This window comes from Polypterus senegalus, chromosome 2, assembly GCF_016835505.1.
Source record: "Polypterus senegalus isolate Bchr_013 chromosome 2, ASM1683550v1, whole genome shotgun sequence".
Lineage (NCBI taxonomy): Eukaryota > Metazoa > Chordata > Cladistia > Polypteriformes > Polypteridae > Polypterus > Polypterus senegalus.
This window is the reverse complement of record NC_053155.1, coordinates 4,357,606-4,375,636: the sequence shown is the minus strand read 5'-3', so window position 1 is coordinate 4,375,636 and position 18,031 is coordinate 4,357,606. Positions and strand designations below refer to the sequence as shown.

At 42.8% G+C, this 18,031-nt stretch overlaps 1 protein-coding gene across 1 annotated transcript in view; it reads right to left on the bottom strand.

Annotated features, from left to right (window-relative positions):
• Positions 1 to 18,031, bottom strand: part of LOC120521343 (NACHT, LRR and PYD domains-containing protein 3-like) — an 84,152-nt gene that overhangs the window by 30,036 nt on the left and 36,085 nt on the right. The window lies entirely within an intron of this gene.

Here is an 18,031-nt window from a genome sequence, read left to right as displayed (position 1 = left end):
CCATGCGTCCCTCAACTTTGACAAGATTCCCAGTCCCTGCACTGGCCACGCAGCCCCACAGCATGATGGAACCACCACCATATTTTACTGTCGGTAGCAGGTGTTTTTCTTGGAATGCTGTGTTCTTTTTCCTCCATGCATAACGCCCCTTGTTATGCCCAAATAACTCCATTTTAGTTTCATCAGTCCACAGCACCTTATTCCAAAATGAATGTTTGTGCTTCCTCTTCATCACTCTCGCATACAGCATCTCCTTGTGTAAAGTGCGCCCAATGGTTGAACGATGCCCAGTGACTCCATCTGCTGCAAGATGATGTGGTAGGTCTTTGGTGCTGGTCTGTGGGTTGACTCTGACTGTTCTCACCATTCATTGCTTCTGTCTATCCGAAATCTTTCTTGGTCTGCCACTTCGAGCCTTAACTTGAACTGAGCCTGTGGTCTTCCATTTCCTCAATATGTTCCTAACTGTGGAAACAGACAGCTTCAATCTCTGGGACAGCTTTCTGTATCCTTCCCCTAAACCATGATGGTGAACAATCTTTGTCTTCAGGTCATTTGAGAGTTGTTTTGTGACCCCCATGTTGCTACTCTTCAGAGAAAATTAAAGGAGGAGAGAAACTTACAATTGACCCCTTAAATACTCGGATTCACCTGTGTATGTCGGTCAGGGGTCACTGAGCTTACCAAGCCAATTGGAGTTCCAATAATTAGTTCTAAAAGTTTGGGAATCAAAATGACAACGGTGCCCAAATTTATGCACCTGCCTGATTTTGTTTGAACAATTATTGCACACTTTCTGTAAATCCAATAAACTTCATTTCACTTCTCAAATATCACTGTGTGTGTGTCTCCTATATAATATATTTAACTGACATTTTTTATTGTAACAACCAATGATTTATACAGGAAAATAATGACTATTAACAAGGTTGCCCAAACCTTTGCGTCCCACTGTACACATACATACATACATACATACATACATACATACATACATATAATATATATACATATTATGAGCTGGAGGGCTGATCGCACCCCAAGAAGATACAGACGCCCCTGGGAAAACCACAAAGCCTGAAACACAGACTACCCCCACATTGCTCCTTATCCTTGCACTATAACGCGCAATACAAGCCTCGCACGGTACTCCGCCGACTTAAAAAGCCGTGCGCAGCGCCTGTCAGATTTGGTATTGATTTCTTTTGCTTTCTCTCTCTCTCAGACTGCCTCTGCTCCTGATGTGTTTACATTCGAAGAAGAAGAAACTTACGAAACCCTTAATTGAAAGACTAAACTGTCATCTTTGTCAAGGAGCAAGTTTGAAGTGACAAATGTTTGTTTGCAGTGTTTGAATAAAATTCCTTCTTATTTCCACGATCTCGAGTGTCTCTGTGCAAATCTGTGACCCAAGCGTGACAAGATATATATATATAGCAAAATCCCCACGCTTTGCAGTGGCGAAGTACAGCTTTTAAATTTTTTTTAAGAAGAAAAGAAAACCTTTTGAAACTGAGGGAAAATATACCAATAACGATCTGTTAAGGATCTCTTTGCATACCACGTTGTCAGTTCAGCAGTCTGGTTGTAATATGACCAAGCTGTGCACTGAGATTACTTTTGAGAATGCAGCGTATAGTTTTGTCCAGGAGAAAAGCAATGTCGCCTCAAATCAATGGCAACCTTTTGTAGGGTCTGTCCCTGAGACTTATTAATTGTCATCGTGAAGCAGAGCCTTACTGGAAATTTGAGGCATTTGAATTGAAATGGGAGATCAGAGGGTATAACAGTGATGCGAGGAATACATTCAGAGTGTGGCGCTCTGCTGTTTTTTTTTGTGTAGCTGCCTTCACACAGCTTCTCCGCTGCTTTATAAACGAATGACATATAAGGCCGTCGTTTCTCCTTGCTTCACGGTTCTGTACTGTTTTATTGTTCGTTTATTACGATTGTTATAGATATTGTGCAGCTATTTGAGACTTACTTTACTGTTCAGGTACTCATTTTATTTATGTAATCAGCGGCTTCTCCACTATTTTTTGTTCATTTATTACGATTATAGATATTTATTGATTCCCTTCTTTAGCTGACTGCCTGCTCATATAAGGCACTCCGCTGGTTTTTTGTGAAGCAGCCTTTACACATCTTCTGCGCTGTTTTATAAACGAACGACATATAAAGCCATCCTTTTTCCTTGCCTCGTCAAGGAAGTAGCCTTTTTATTTAATCCACGGGTTCTCTGATGTTTTATTGTTTGTTTATTACGATTGTTATAGTTCTCTTTATATATCACGTTGTCAGTTCAGCACTCCGGTTGTAATATGACGAAACTGTGCGAGCTCACTCTTGAGAATGCAACATATAGTTGTCCAGGAGAAAAGCAATCTTGCCTGAAATCAATGGCAAACTTTTGTAGGGTCTGTCCCTGAGACTTATTAATTGTCATCGTGAAGCAGAGCCTTACTGGAAATTTGAGGCATTTGAATTGAAATGGGAGATCAGAGGGTGTAATGGTGATGCGAGGAATACATTGAGTGTGGAGAAACTCTAGAGACAGCGTGTGTATTAACTTCTGGATTTTTCTGTGAGTATTTGCTGGCAGCGTGACGAAGTTGCTTCCGCAAGACCGCATTAGCTGTTGAGCTCAGCTCGGAGCATATTCTTTTCCTACCTTGTAAATTGTGTAATGCATTTTTTGAACAGGTTTGATGCATGGAAGTGATCACTCGTACTGCCTTAAGTCAGTTCACGTGAGCTGCTCTCTTGTGTGATGTTGCGATGTCCACGGCTTTATTTAATGTTAGCTAAGAACCGGCACTTAAAAGTTTCTCGCTACAGTAATTTTAACTCTGTTACAAAGTGATCTAAAGTCTCGTTTATACCTCGTGTCTTCTCATTGAACTTGTATCTAGCGAATATGGTATTGGTCATAAGCATGACAAACAGCAGCAGGAGCATGTCCATAAACTTAATTTAAACTTACAGTTTACATCGTGCTTTGTTTCCGCAGTAGCTGCACTTATGAATATGCTTGCATGCGTTTTTTTCTTCAGCGCTCTTTGGAGCTCTTCTTTGTTTTCTACATACTGCGTCCACAGTCAGTTCACGTGATTACGTGGGAGGCGTGATGATGCGATACGCAACTCCACCTCCCACGGCCATCGAGCTGCAGTCTATTACAGTACATGGATAAAAATAGGTTCCAGTTATGACCATTACGCATAGAATTTCAAACTGAAACCTACCCAACTTTTGTAAGTAAACTGTAAGTAATGAGCCTGCCAAATTTCAGCCTTCTACCTACACGGGAAGTTGGAGAATTAGTGACGAGTGAGTGAGTGAGTGAGTCAGTCAGTCAGTGATGGCTTTGCCTTTTATTAGTACCTATCTATCTATCTATCTATCTATCTATCTATCTATCTATCTATCTATCTATCTATCTATCTATCTATCTATCTAACATATAGTGCCTTATACTATCTATCTATCTATCTATCTATCTATCTATCTATCTATCTATCTATCTATCTATCTATCTATCTGCGGAATCTCTGTCTGTCAATTACTCTGGTCTGGGGGGGTGTGTTGTTGGTTGCAGGTCCACTTCGTTTGTTGACGGTCTCTGTGAGTATTTCTCGTTTTCTTTTTCTATCTTTCTTTACTATTAGTGTAATGTATAAAAAATTTTTGACTGATTTGCCATTTATTTGACAATCTATATTTATTGTTAGTGGTGGTTGTAATAGTCGGACACAGCTGCAGCTCGCCACCATGGCCGCGTCCCGAGCAAAGCCTCCAGGGCTTAACCCGTGAAACATTGAACACCTTTCCAGAAAGAATGGAATTAAGGTAGTTGTGGACCCGATGGTCTCTGTTGAGGCGTGTGTTATTGAGGTGGCGAAAAGAGTTGGCTGTAAGAATGTGAAGTCGGCCTCTCGCATGAACAAAATGGTTGTGGTGTTTTTGAGCGATGAAGCTATGGTACATACTCTAGTGCAGGAGGGCCTGGTGATAAACGGCTCGCTAGTCCCAGTGCTGCCTTTATCGACTCCTGCTAAAAGAGTTATCATTTCAAATGTACCACCTTTTTTGAAAAATTTGGTTTTACTTAGTGAACTTCGCAGATATGGTGAAGTCATATCAGACTTGGTAATGATACCGCTTGGCTGCCTTTCTCTGGATTTAAAGCATGTCGTGTCTTTCAGGAGACAGGTGTACATGGTACTAAATAACTCGCGTGAGGAGCTTGATGTGGCCTTGAAATTTAAAGTAGAGGGTTATGAATATATTGTATTTATCTCTAAGGAATTAATGAAATTCTTTAAGTGTGGTCAGACAGGGCATAAAGTGAGTCAGTGAAAGCGAGGTGAGATGACAGACAATTCGGATAAGCCGGGACCGTCTGGTGAGCACAGAGAACCCATAACAGAACCCATAATAGAACATCGGACAATGAAGAGAATGAGTCGGTGATCAGTGATTCAGAAATGGAAGATTAGAGTTGCGATTCTGATGAAGCAGCTGAAGATCAGGGTGAAATATCAATAGAACAAAGTATCACAGCAGGCCCGGGACATGAAGCAGGGCAGCCGGAAGTGTCCAGCAGAGAGCCTGCGATGGATACAAACAGATGGCTGAAATGATTACGGGCGCAGTGAAAACTGCCGGGCAGATTAGTGAAAGTAATGGGAATAAGAAGGATGAAGTCAGTCATGAAGAGGAGGAGGTGGTGGCTAAGGTGGTACCAGGGGTCGAATGTTATGAAGGTGACCCTGCAGCGCTTCTCCAAAAAACACCCACCGAGAGTGCTGCCGCTCCAGAGACGAGCCCAGGCGCCACGTCTTCTCAAGGGAGGGCACAGGAGAGTGCGCTGGCTGTGCAGTCATTGACTGATGAATTAACACATGAGACGGGGGCCGATGGAGAAATGCTCGTTGAAGACGGTAACGATGAACATGGTTTGGTGAAGCCGGTAACAAGAAAAAGAAAAGAGCAAAGAACGAGTGGAGGACGCGCCAAGAAGAGAAAGAAAACTAAGAGTGTAGAGGCCGCCGCTAGTGGTCTGCAGCAGACGGGCGGCATTGAAATTACAGTGAAAGAGGAAGGTGAGGAGGATGGGAATGAATCTGACCCATCGATCAGAGTGGATTTGTCATCTCACTCAAGCTTATGTGCTTAAGACCAACAGCACAGAAAGCTTTTTGCATTTTCTAGAGTTTTTAGAAGGGAAGTGCGGGGTCAGCATAGTCAAACACTTTCCTGATCTTTATCTGTTTCTGAGCTCAGCGAAGCAAGTGCGGTGGCGGGCTGCTGAACTAGCCATGACCTCCAAAGAGAGAGTCCGCTTAAAGAACATTATCAGTAAAGTGAAACGTTCCTTAGCAGCACAATCATGATGGCAGTTTTAATGCGATTCCCCGTTTTTTGGGTTAACTTAGTGTTGTTGACTGCCACCCTGTTTTTCTTCTACAATGCCTGTCTATTCCCTGTGCTTTTTAAATGTGAACGGCTGCAGAGATTTAGTGAAAAGAACAGCGATATTTGAGCACTTAGCGCAAAAAAGAATTAATGTGGCCTTCTTTCAGGAAACACACACTGATGAGGCTAATCAGTCTGACTGGCACAGAGAGTGGCCAGGGGTGGCACATCTTAGTCATGGCTCAAATCTCAGTGCAGGTGTGGTGATCCTGTTTTCTAAAAGTTTTGTACCTGACAGTGCGGTTTGTACGGAGTTAATCCAGGGGAGGCTGCTGAAGGTAGAAGCACAGCTAAGGGGGAGAAGAAGTGGGTGTTTATTAACATGTACCCCCAAACGCAGGGACTGAGAGAACTCACTGCTTCTCAGTTTTAAATGATGTGCTGGGGACATGTGACAATGATGAGCTGGGGACATGTGACGATGATGAGCTGAGGACATGTGACGATGATGAGCTGGTGTTTATTGGAGGTGACTTTAATTGCACAGAGAATGCACAGCTAGACAGGAATGGGCTAGAACCGCACCAGGGGTTTGTCCAAGCACTGGGGTCTGTGGTCACCAACAATAATCTCATTGATATTTGGAGAGAATTTCATCCGGGGGTCCGGCAGTATACGTGGGTGAAGGGCTCAGCTGGGCTGCTTTCTATGGCTCGACTTGACAGATTTTACATCCAGAAACATCATAGGAATCTCATAGCTACCAATACACCGGGCAGACCACCAGGGATTTGAATGCGGCCTTTTTTGAGTTGGAGAAGGAAATCGAAGAACTTCATTCAGTTTTATGTACTAACTTTGACGGCAGCACTTTTGAGTCCCATAAAACAAAGAAACAATTATTGATGGACCTTATAGACATGAGAGTCAACGGCGCACTTGTCGCACTCGAGAATGCAGTCGCTCACCCAGATGGACGCTCCCACACAATTTTTTTTTTTAAACTGGAAAAAAACAATTGACCAAAGTAAGACCATTAACTGCTTAAAAAATGACAAAGGTCAAGACCTGCTGGAGCCTGAAGCCCTTCGATCTTGGGCACACCAGTTTTACCAGCGACTTTTTTCTGCGGACATTGCAGAGGTATCTTTTGACTCGTCATGCTTTCTCCAGGACTTACCTCAGGTTCCGGATGGAGAGAAGGACATCTTGGAAACTACGATTTCTCAGGATGAGCTGACCACAGCTTTCAATGGGCTAAACATTGGGAAGTCCCCAGGAATCAACGGGTTGCCTGTTGAATTTTTTAAAACCTTTTGGTCTCACCTTGGCGCTGATCTGGTAGAGGTTTTCTGTGAAAGTCTGCGAGTGGGTGAACTGCCCCTTTCCTGTCGCAGGGCGGTTATCACACTACTCCCAAAGAAAGGAGACCTCACTTAGCTAAAGAACTGGCGCCCAGTAAGCCTGCTGTATGCTGATTACAAAATCTTCTCCAAGGCCTTGGCTAACCAGTTAGGAAGAGTCATGGCGTGTATAGTGAACCTGGAGCAGACATACTGTGTCCCCAACAGGTGTATTCTTGATAACATCTTCCTGGTTCGGGATGTGATTGAAGCGGTCAGGCTCTTTGGTTATGACGCTGGTCTTTTATCACTGGATCATGAAAAGGCGTTTGACAGGGTGGACCACAATTATCTTTTAGCAGTGCTGAAGGCCTATGGCTTTGGACCTTCGTTCATTCGGCACATTGGACTTTTATATCACAACGTGTTTAGTGTCGTGAAACTTAATGGCACACTAACCGCCCCCTTCAAGGTAACCAGAGGGATACGTCAGGGCTGCTCTCTGTTCGGTATGCTCTTCTCGCTCTCCATCGAGCCGCTACTGCAACAGCTTTGCATCCGCCTTCAAGGTCTGAACATCCCTCAGTGCCCGAGTTTACAGCTCAAGGTGGTCATGTATGCAGATGATTTGACCGTGTTTATCTGTCATCCTGGAGACATCATGGCGTTGAAATATTGCCTGGATGAAACTGAGAAACTGTCATCTGCAAAAATTAACTGGGACAAAAGTAACGCATTTTTAATTGGTGACTGGAGGGATGAAGACCCACCGGGCCTACCTGGTGGTCTTAAGTGGAACAGGAGAGTCTTCAGATACCTGGGGGTGCTTTTAGGACAGGGAGGAGTAGCTGAGGAAAACTGGGCAGACTGGGCGGAGAAAGTTCAAGCCAGACTGAAGAAGTGGAAATACCTTCAAAAGGAGATCTCCTGTTGAGTCAGGGTCCTCATTATTAATAACTTGATAGCCTCCATGTTCTGGCATAAGTTACAATGTGTTGACCCCCTAATATCTGTCCTAAGAACCATCTAGAGCATTATTTTGGATTTCTCTTGGGATGGCCTACACTGGGTGAAGCGCAGTGTCCTGTATCTGCCTGTAGAGGAGGGCGGTCAGGGACTCATTGACTTGTTGAGCAAGATGGAGGCCTTTAGGTTACAGGCTTTACATCAGCTCTTATATGGCCCTGAGCACCTGCCATGGAGACAGCTGGCCTTTGCCTTATTTTGTGGGGTAAGGAGCTTAAATTTTGCTGAACATTATTTTTTATTACACTCTGTCAACGTTGTTGGGTCTGGACTGCCGGGATTTTATCAATTTACACTTCAGGTTTGGCACAGAAAGTTCAGGAGGACCAAACTAAATCTGGAAAGTATTTTTTTGCTAATGGAAGAACCTTTAGTATGGAATCCTCTTTTAGATTGGTTCGTTATTGTTTTCTGAATCATTCGTATCGATTCTTTTAAACAAAAGAATTTTGAAAATAAGTAACCTGATTGATACAAACGTGAGGTGCTGGCACACCCCTGTCCACCTAGCGACAGTCCTGGGGATCAGATCAGTATGCCTGGTTGACATTTTTCACAGTCAAGTACAAACAGCACTGCGGAGGTGAGGAGCGAGTTCACTGTGTGCCGAGTACTTCACAGGTGAGGGGACACCAGAGGCAGAGATGGCATCACCCACCATCATTGTAAGACCACACGTCACTGACCACACTGACAGACCTGGACACCTTCTCAGATTTGGGACTCTGGTTGAGAAAGACTTTGAACTCTTTAACAAAAAAGAACTTTATAAACTGTGTGTTAAAGTGACATTTTATAACCAACTGAAAGATTTGCCAGATACACAGTGGAGGAAAGAACTGCAGGTCTCAGAGAACATCACACCTTCATGGAGAGCTTTTTATAAACTCCCATCGCAGAAAAGACTTGGGGATCTGCAGTGGAGGATAACACACTCGGCCTTAGCCACAAACTCATTTCTTTATACGATCACAGCTTCAGAGACTGACCAGTGCCCGTTCTGTGACACAAGAGAGACCATCTTTCACCTGTTCATACACTGTGAACGGCTGAGACCATTGTTCATGTTCTTGGATTTTATTCTTAGTGATTTTGGTTTTGGTTTCTCAAAAATTAACTTTATCTTTGGTATAAATTCTGATAAAAAAATAGGAATAAATCTGTTATTGGGAATTTCATCTTAGGACAGGCCAAGTTGGCAATCTTAAAAACGAGGAGAAATAAAGAGATAAACCTCATGGGGACCCACGCTCTGCTGCTCTTCAAAGATTTTAATTAAAAGTCAACTGAAACTTGAATTCAAGTATCATAAACTAATGAACAATTTAGAAATTTTCAGCGACATGTGGGGCACACGACAGGTACTGTGTGCTGTGGTGGGAGGCGAACTGGTGATCAACTGGGAATGAAAAGTATTGGTGGGCATCAACAACATGTTCTAATTAATGTGTGGAGTAGGAGGAATATGAAGGGGGAGTAGTGGTGTTTGTCTAATATATACCTTTTTATTTTATCTTGAATATTGGGATTGTTTGTCTTATGACTGTGTATTGTTAATGTTCATAATAAAGGTCATTTTAAAAATAAAAATATCTATCTATCTATCTATCTATCTATCTATCTATCTATCTATCTATCTATCTATCTATCTATCTATCTATCTATCTATCTATCAGAGTGGGTAAAGCCTGAGACAAGAAAAAGGAAAGGTGGGTCCGCATGTAGCGGTGTTGCAGTTAAGCACAATAAAGTTGAGAGCTCAGTCTCCGCAGCTGACGACTCTGAGAATGTTCAAGATGAGCCTGAGGTGCCTGCAGACGTCGGTACTTTGATTCAGGATGAAGGCGGTGGCTCAGGGACATCAGTGAGGTCCAGTCTGTCACCTCAGCTGAGCTTCCATGGTGGCTACAGTAACGACAACATAATCTTCTTTGTGAAATTTATTGAGGACAAGAGGGGTGTGAATGTCAGTCACCATTTCCCTGATCTTCAACTGTTTTTGAGCTCAGCTAAGGGGGTCCTACGCCAGGCTACAGCTTTAGGTCTTAAGAGAACTGAAGCTGTGCGGCTGAAAATGTGATGAGCAGGGTGAAAAGATCCTTAAATCCCAAGCCAGTATGATGTACTGCTGGACACGTCCTTCCATGTCTTTTTTAAAGTTGTTTTGGTGACTGCTTTTCTTTTTGCCTTTTCATGCCTTTGTGTAATTTTGGCACAATTAACATCAATGGAAGTCGACATGACAACAAGCGGGTCGCGGTGTTTGATTATCTACTTAATAAACAGCTTAGTGTTATTTTTTACAAGAAACTCACACAGACCCTGCTAACCAGGCAGACTGGCACAGAGGCTGGCAGGGACAGGTGTTTTTGAGTCACGGGTCGAGTGTTAGTGCTGCAGTCGCCATTCTCTTTTCTACTCTTTTCTCACCCGACTCGACTAGCGTGACAGAGGATGTTAAAGGCAGACTACTGAAAGTGGAAGCCTGCTTAGGGGGCACAACGTGGGTCTTCATAAATGTTTATGCACCCAATGAAGGAAGGGAGCGTTTGCAGTTTTTCTCTTTGCTCCATGACTTACTTGTGCAGTGCAAAGATGAAGATCTTGTTTTTGTGTGGGGAGATTTTAACTGCACAGATGACGCCTCCTTAGATAGAAATGGCCTGGAGCCTCACCCCAGCTCCGCGGCTCACTTGAAGTCAGTCCTCAGCAAGGCCGAACTTTTTGATGTCTGGAGGGCATTACACCCAGGAATTCGCCAGTACACGTGGGTGAAGGGTTCGGGGGGCTCGATCTCCATGGCGAGACTATACAGAGTGTATTGCTTGAATCACCACAGCAATCTTATAGTGAACTGCTCCATTCATCCTTCTGGCTTCTCTGATCACAGTCTTGTCCTTCTCAAAGTTTCCCTTCCATTTCAATCTTCTTTTCCATCATACTGGCACTTCAACAACAGCCTACTGAAAGATCTCCGTTTCATTGAAGTTTTTGAATTCTTCTGGAAGAGGTGGAGGTTGACGACAAGTTCCTTTTCATCTCTGCGGCAGTGGTGGGACTGTTCAAAAACTGAAATCAAAGTGCTGTGTCAGCAATACACGCAGAATGCAACTCAGAACATGAGGAAGGCAATGGCAGAGTTGGAGGAGGACATCTTAGAGCTCTTCGTCTTTAGACAGCTCTTTAACGATGGCGCCTTTGAAAATCTAAAACAAAAACAAGATCTCATGGACTTATTGGACAGACGGGTGCATGGTGCTCTTGTGCTCAAGAATTCAGGAGTTGGTGAAATGGATTCTCCCTCTCAATTTTTTTTGGACTTGGAAAAAAAAAGATCACAGAGTAAAGTGATTCACGCTCTGAAAAACGAGGATGGGCGATCATCGAGGAGCCTGAGGCCATCAGAGCTATTGCTCATGATTTTTATAAAAGCTGTTCTGTGCGAAACAACAGAAGATTCTTCTGAGACCAGGAGCCTCCTAGACAACCTGCCACAAATCCCCAATACAGAAAAATAGCTTCTGGATAAAACCCTCAGCTTAGAGGACTTGACTACGGCCCTCAGCGACTAAATACAGGAAAGTCACCTGGCATAGACGGCCTGACGGTCGAGTTTTTAAGACATTCTGGAATTTATTAGGTGCGGATTTATTGGCAGTCTTCAGGAGAGCATAATGAACAATGAACTGCCATTATCCTGTCGGCGGGCTGTTATTGCTCTGCTCCCAAAAAGGAGATCTGTCCGACCTCAAGAACTGGCATCCTGTTAGCCTTTTATGTACGGATTACAAGATTCTGTCCAGGGCTCTGGCTACTCGCCTGCGAGAGTAATGGGGTGTGTCATCAGGTCAGATCAGACCTACTGTGTGCCAGACCGCTCCATCTTTGACAATATATTTCTGGTGCGAGACCTGATTACGACTTCAAAGCTTCTTGATTTAAAGGCAGGAATGATCTCATTGGATCAAGAAAAGCTTTTGACAGAGTGGATCACCAATATCTGTTCAGAGTCCTACAAGCTTTTGGGTTTGGGTCCTCCTTCTCCAAATACATTGAGAATGCTTTACTCAAATATATATGGCGTTCTGAAGATTAACGGTGCCCAACAGCCCCTTCTCTGTCACCAGGAGTATTCGCCAGGGCTGCCCCCTCTCAGGGATGCTCTACTCTCTGTCCATTGAGCCCCTCCTAGAGCAGCTCAGGCGTCGTCTTTCTGGTCTCAGCATCCCAGTTTGCCCCACTGCTTGTTTTAAGGTCGTTGCCTACGCAGATGATGTGACTGTGTTTGTGTCTTCTACATCTAAGGTAAACACTTTAGTCAACTGCTTAGACGTTTTTCAAAGACTGACGTCAGCGAAAGTCAATTGGCTGAAGAGCAATGCTTTCTTGCTGGGTGACTTGGGACTCACGTCTCCTCCAGTTCTTCCTGAGACCCTCCAATGGAATAGAAACGTGTTTAAGTACCTGGGGGTGTATTTAGGCACAGATGGCACTGCTGTAGACAATTGGGTGGGGTGGACAGATCTGATCCAAGCAAGGCTGAACCGTTGGAAGTGGCTTCTGAGGGACATTTCATGTAGAGGCAGGGTGTTAATCCTGAATAACTTGATTGCCTCCATGTTTTGGCACAAGCTCAGGTGTGCTGATCCACCAGTAGCTCTGATCAAATCCGTACAGACGATCATCCTTGACTTTTTTTGGGACAGTCTACACTGGGTCCAGAGAGGTGTGCTGCACCTACCAGTGGCAGAAGGAGGGCAGGGACTGATTGACGTCAGGAGCAAAATCGAGGCCTTCAGGCTCCAGACGCTGCAGAGGCTGTTCTATGGTCCAGACGGCCTGCCTTGGAGAGACCTGGCGTTTGTAATTTTACACAAAGTGAGCGAGTTAAAATTTGACAAACAGCTACTCCTCTTAGACTCCAAACTAACTTTATCAGTTTTGCCAAAATTTTATCAGTCAATGTTGCTTACTTGGCATAGTAAACTTATGAGATCTCGTTTTGTTTTTGGCAATCTTCATTGTTTTTTAGAGGAACCTCTGATTTGGAATAATGTGTTGAAATCTCCTCTGCTCTGCTCTTGTCACTTCACCTCAATCCTTATTAAAAGTGGAATCACGAAGATTGGCCATCTTTTAAATAACCACACTAGCACATGGCACACCGCAGCACACCTCACATCGGTCCTGGGCGTGAGGTCTGAACGTCTTGTACACCACTTTCTGTGCCAGTTTAAGGAGGCCTTGGTGAACTTAGGTGCAGGGTCACTGTGCCAGAGCGCTCTCAGACAATCCGATCTTCAACTCAGATGTCACAGAACTCGTCATTCAAGTCAAACCCAACGTCACAGACAGCACTGACCGTCCAGGAACCATTCTGATATTTGGCAACTTAATAGACAAGCAGTTTGACACGATGGGAAAAAATGAGCTCTACCAGGTGTGTGTTAAGGTGACTTTTTATAAATTTCTTAGAGACTTGCCAGACACACGGTGGAGACAAGAACTGCATGTTGGAGTGAATGAAACTCCAGCGTGGAGAACTTTTTACAAACAACCACTGCAAAAAAGAATTGGCGACCAGCAATGGAGGATTCTTCATGGGGCTCTGCCACCAACTCCTTTTATCGGTTATTTCACCAGGAACATCAGACTGTTGTCCGTTTGTCAACAGCGAGACTGTCTTTCATCTTTTTGTTAACTGCAAACGGCTCGAACCATTTTTTATATTTCTCAAGATACTTTTTGATAGAATAGGACTGTCATTGTCAACTGTTGGCTTTATTTTTGGTATTAAGTATACTCAGAGACAGAGAAACAAGTGTGTGCTGGGAAATTATCTACTGGGCCAAGCAAAACTGTCAATCCTCAAAACCAGGAGGAACAGAGAAAAAAACTCAAAGACCACCGATGTGCTCCTGATGTTTAAAGTGCTGGTGAAGTGCCGATTGAAGTTGGAATTCACTTACCATCAACTCATTGGAGACATGCAGACCTTCTGTGATTTATGGGGGCTTGGGGGGGCTTTGTGTTCTGTTGAGAAGGGCAAGCTGGTGACTGGGTGGTGACTTCTTTAAATGTCCTTCAAAATATTTAAATACTGGATGGTTGAAAGCTCAGAATAGGAGACTCCTGGGGAATACAATGCTGTGTGTATAATGGAGAGCGATGTACGGAGTAGGAGACGAGTACAGGGGGAGTGATGGTGGAATAAACTAATTATGAATTGTGTGTTTATTATGGACAATTATTTATATTTGTGGATCTGGAGGCATGTATAAGGGAATAGTGGAGAACTTGCCCGTACTCTTCTTTAAACAAGCCAGGCATATGGGACTTGGGAAAAGTTTACTGCTGTGCTACTTGGATAAGGTCAGGACTTTACAGGTGCCAGAGTTTTATAAAAGCCTTCTAGCAGCGTGGCAACTGCTGGCAATAAAAAAGGACTGTGATGACCTCTCCACATTTTGGGTCCTTGATGAACCGCTGTTCTAAAATCCTGCTGTTGGCACTGCTACAGGACTTTCTGAAAACTTTATTAATCATTTCATAATACATGGAATAACCACAATAAAGGACATAATTGACTGGGAAAATTACACTTGGAAAACTGCACAAGTGGTAGCAGTGGAGACAGGAGTGCACTCAGTGCACCTAATGGAGAAGTTTCTGTGGCAGGTACAGTCATTAATGGACAGGGAATCCATGACACTGAAGCCAACTGACGAAACGCCTTTTCCAACGCTTACTGTGTCTCTGGCTGCTGAACTGAGGGATGGTGAGAATGATGTTTTAGCCTTAAGTTCTCTAGAGGCGTTATCTCTACCTACGGTGACGGGGAAGCAGCTGTACAGGATTTGTGTGAAGGTCAACAATCTGGAAGAGCTGAGGACACGAAGATGCGACACACGTTGGAGAGACAAGCTTGGAGTCCTTCAAGGACTGAACCCCGCATGGAGGTCATTGTACAAGCTGCCATTGGCCACTAGGGTGGGAGACCTGCAGTGGAGGTTGGTACATGGGATACTAGCGGTGAACTCCTTCTTATCGATTATATGTCTGGGGGTCTCAGATTGCTGCCTTTTTGTGGTCTGAGGGAAAGTGTCTTTCATGCTTTTTTGTATTGTGAGAGGCTCCAGACCTTTTTTAGTAAAATTGAAAGAATAGTAGAAGGGCTGGGGGTCCTGTATAATGGCACGGTGTTTGTGTTTGGGGTTAGAATTACTAAACACACCAGAGAAACTATGAGCTTAGTTAATTTTATTATCGGGCAAGCAAAACTGTTAATATGGAAGACCCGTAGAAACAAGATTACTGGGAGTGGAAATGAAGATGTTGTTGTCTTTTTTTAGAAAAGTATGTGAAAGTAGGATATTAGTGGATTTTAATTTTTATAAGTCTACAAATAATTTAGCAAAGTTTAAGGAAATGTGGTGCGTGAATAATGTGCTTTGTGTATGTGATGAAGATAATTTGCAATTTGTGTTCTGAGTTTGGTTTTTTTACTTATTTTGGGTTGATAAATTAAGAACAAGTGGGATTGGAGGGTGGAGTTAATAAGAGGGATTAGTTAAATATATATATATATATATATATATTTTTATGTAATGGTTTGAAATTGAATTTTCATCATTAGGAATGTGTGTACATGTTTTATGTAAAACTTAAGATTGAGTTTGATTTACTGTTTTATTGATTTATTCCTGTGTTTATTCAATAAAGTTTGTTTTTTAAAAATAAATATCTATCTATCTAATATATAGTGCCTTATGTTATCTATCTATCTAATATCCATCCATCCATTTCCTAACTCGCTGAATCCGAATACAGGGTCACGGGGGTCTGCTGGAGCCAATCCCAGCCAACACAGGGCACAAGGCAGGAACCAATCCTGGGCAGGGTGCCAACCCACCGCAGGACACACACAAACACACCCACACACCCACACACCAAGCACACACTAGGGCCAATGTAGAATTGCCAATCCACCTAAACTGCATGTCTTTGGATTGTGGGAGGAAACCGGAGCGCCCGGAAGAATCCCACGCAGACACGGGGAGAACATGCAAACTCCACGCAGGGAGGACCGAGGCGAACCGGTCTCTAACTCGAGGCAGCAGCGCTACCACTGCGCCACCGTGCCGCCCTCTATCTAATATATAGTGCCTTATGTCATCTATCTATCTATCTATCTATCTATCTATCTATCTAATATATAGTGCCTTATGTCATCTATCTATCTATCTATCTATCTATCTATCTATCTATCTATCTATCTATCTATCTATTATATAGTGCCTTTCACATCTATCTATCTATCTATCTATCTATCTATCTATCTATCTATCTATCTATCTATCTATCTATCTATCTATCTATCTATCTATTATATAGTGCCTTTCACATCTATCTATCTATCTATCTATCTATCTATCTATCTATCTATCTATCTATCTATCTATCTATCTATCTAATATATAGTGCCTTATTTTATCTATCTATCTATCTATCTATCTATCTATCTATCTATCTATCTATCTATCTATCTATCTATCTATCTATCTATCTATCTATCCGTGTCTGTGATTATCAGTTGTTTTTTTCCACACAGGGTCTCTCTCTGTGAGTGATCTCATTTCTTTATATCTATTTTTACCAATTTCCTAATGTTTATTGTTTTTTTAACTGATTTTCTATTTTTTTATATAATATTTGTTCTTTTCTGGTCTAAATTGTACAAGTCATATGCTGCTGTACACACCTAAAGAATGCCTCCCAGGCTTCACCCATGAAATTTTGAAAATCTCTCAAGTAAAACAGAATGAAGGTGGTCGTGGACCTGATGGTCTCTGTTGAGGTCTGTACTTGAGATGTCAAAGAGAGTGGGCTGTAAGAATGTACGATTAGCCTCACAAATGAATGAACCAGTTGTGGTTTTCTTGAATGATGAATCTTTGGTTCTTGTCCTGGTACAGGGTGGGCTCCTAATAAGCTGCTCACTAGTCACAGTGTTAAATTATGGACTCCAGCTAAACAAGTCATTGTTTCGAATGTATTTCTATTTTTGAAAAACTAAATATTATTAAATGAATTTCACAGAGATGGTAAAGTCCTAACGGACATGATGATGATCCCGCTAAGGAGCAGATCTCCTGATTGGAAACATGTTGCCCTATAGAGACGACAGCGCTATTAAATGACATACAGTACATGAAGAACTCAATGTAACCCTGAAATCAGTAGACGGGTGTGATCATGTTGTGTTTGTCTCCAAAGAAGTACTTTAAATGTGGTCAGACAGGGCATAAGACAAACAAATATAAGCACAGTGAGGTGAAAGATAACTGAGATATGCCAGGAATGTCAAGTGAGCCCTGACAGCCCTTTAAGGAGAACATTGGATAATGAAAAGAAAGGTTCAGTGACTAGGGAATCAGAAATGGAGGACAAACTGGTATTTAAATTTGAAGCAATGAACAGCGATCATGGTGAAGTGAAAAGAGGAGAACGTGTTTCAGTAACACCAGGATATTAAAAAGTGAGCCGGTGATGACCAACAGAGAGCAAGAGAAAGAAACGAGTTGCAGCGCAAACACAGAAGAGAGAGCACCGGTTGGAGCAAACAGGAGGATAAACCCCCTAAAAGATGGCAAGGGTGGTGAAGAGGTGGTGAAGTCCTCAGATGAAGCTCATTATTTAGTGATTAGCCCACCAACAGATCCTAACCTGTGGTCATGAGTTCTGAGTAGTGAATGGAGACATTTAGGAGGACAAGGGGCTGAGACCAGAGTCCTGCACCGGACTACTAAACTCCATCTCATGAAGAAGGTAAGGACTTTAGGAATACACAAGGAACTCTGAACAGAACCACCACAGGGGGTAGATGAGGTAGTCAGGGCATGTGATGAGTATAAAAAGAAATAAAAAGAATTCAACTCAGTAATCAATGCATCATTGTGAAAAATCAAACCTCCAGCATCCATTTTTTTGGCCCACAGCCTGCCTACTGATGGTGAAAATGAACTGGAGATTCATTGATTCATCTGGGATTGTGCAAATTGTGAACATTCCTCCTCACTCTCGTAATCACACTTTAGGTTTAATTCTCTGCCACTATGGTCACATTCACACAATATAATGTTTCACATCACTGATTAATTACTAACTAATGCAGTAAGAATATGAGAATTTTCATCCATCTTTTTAATCTGCTGATCTACACCAGTGGTACTGGCTCATTGTCT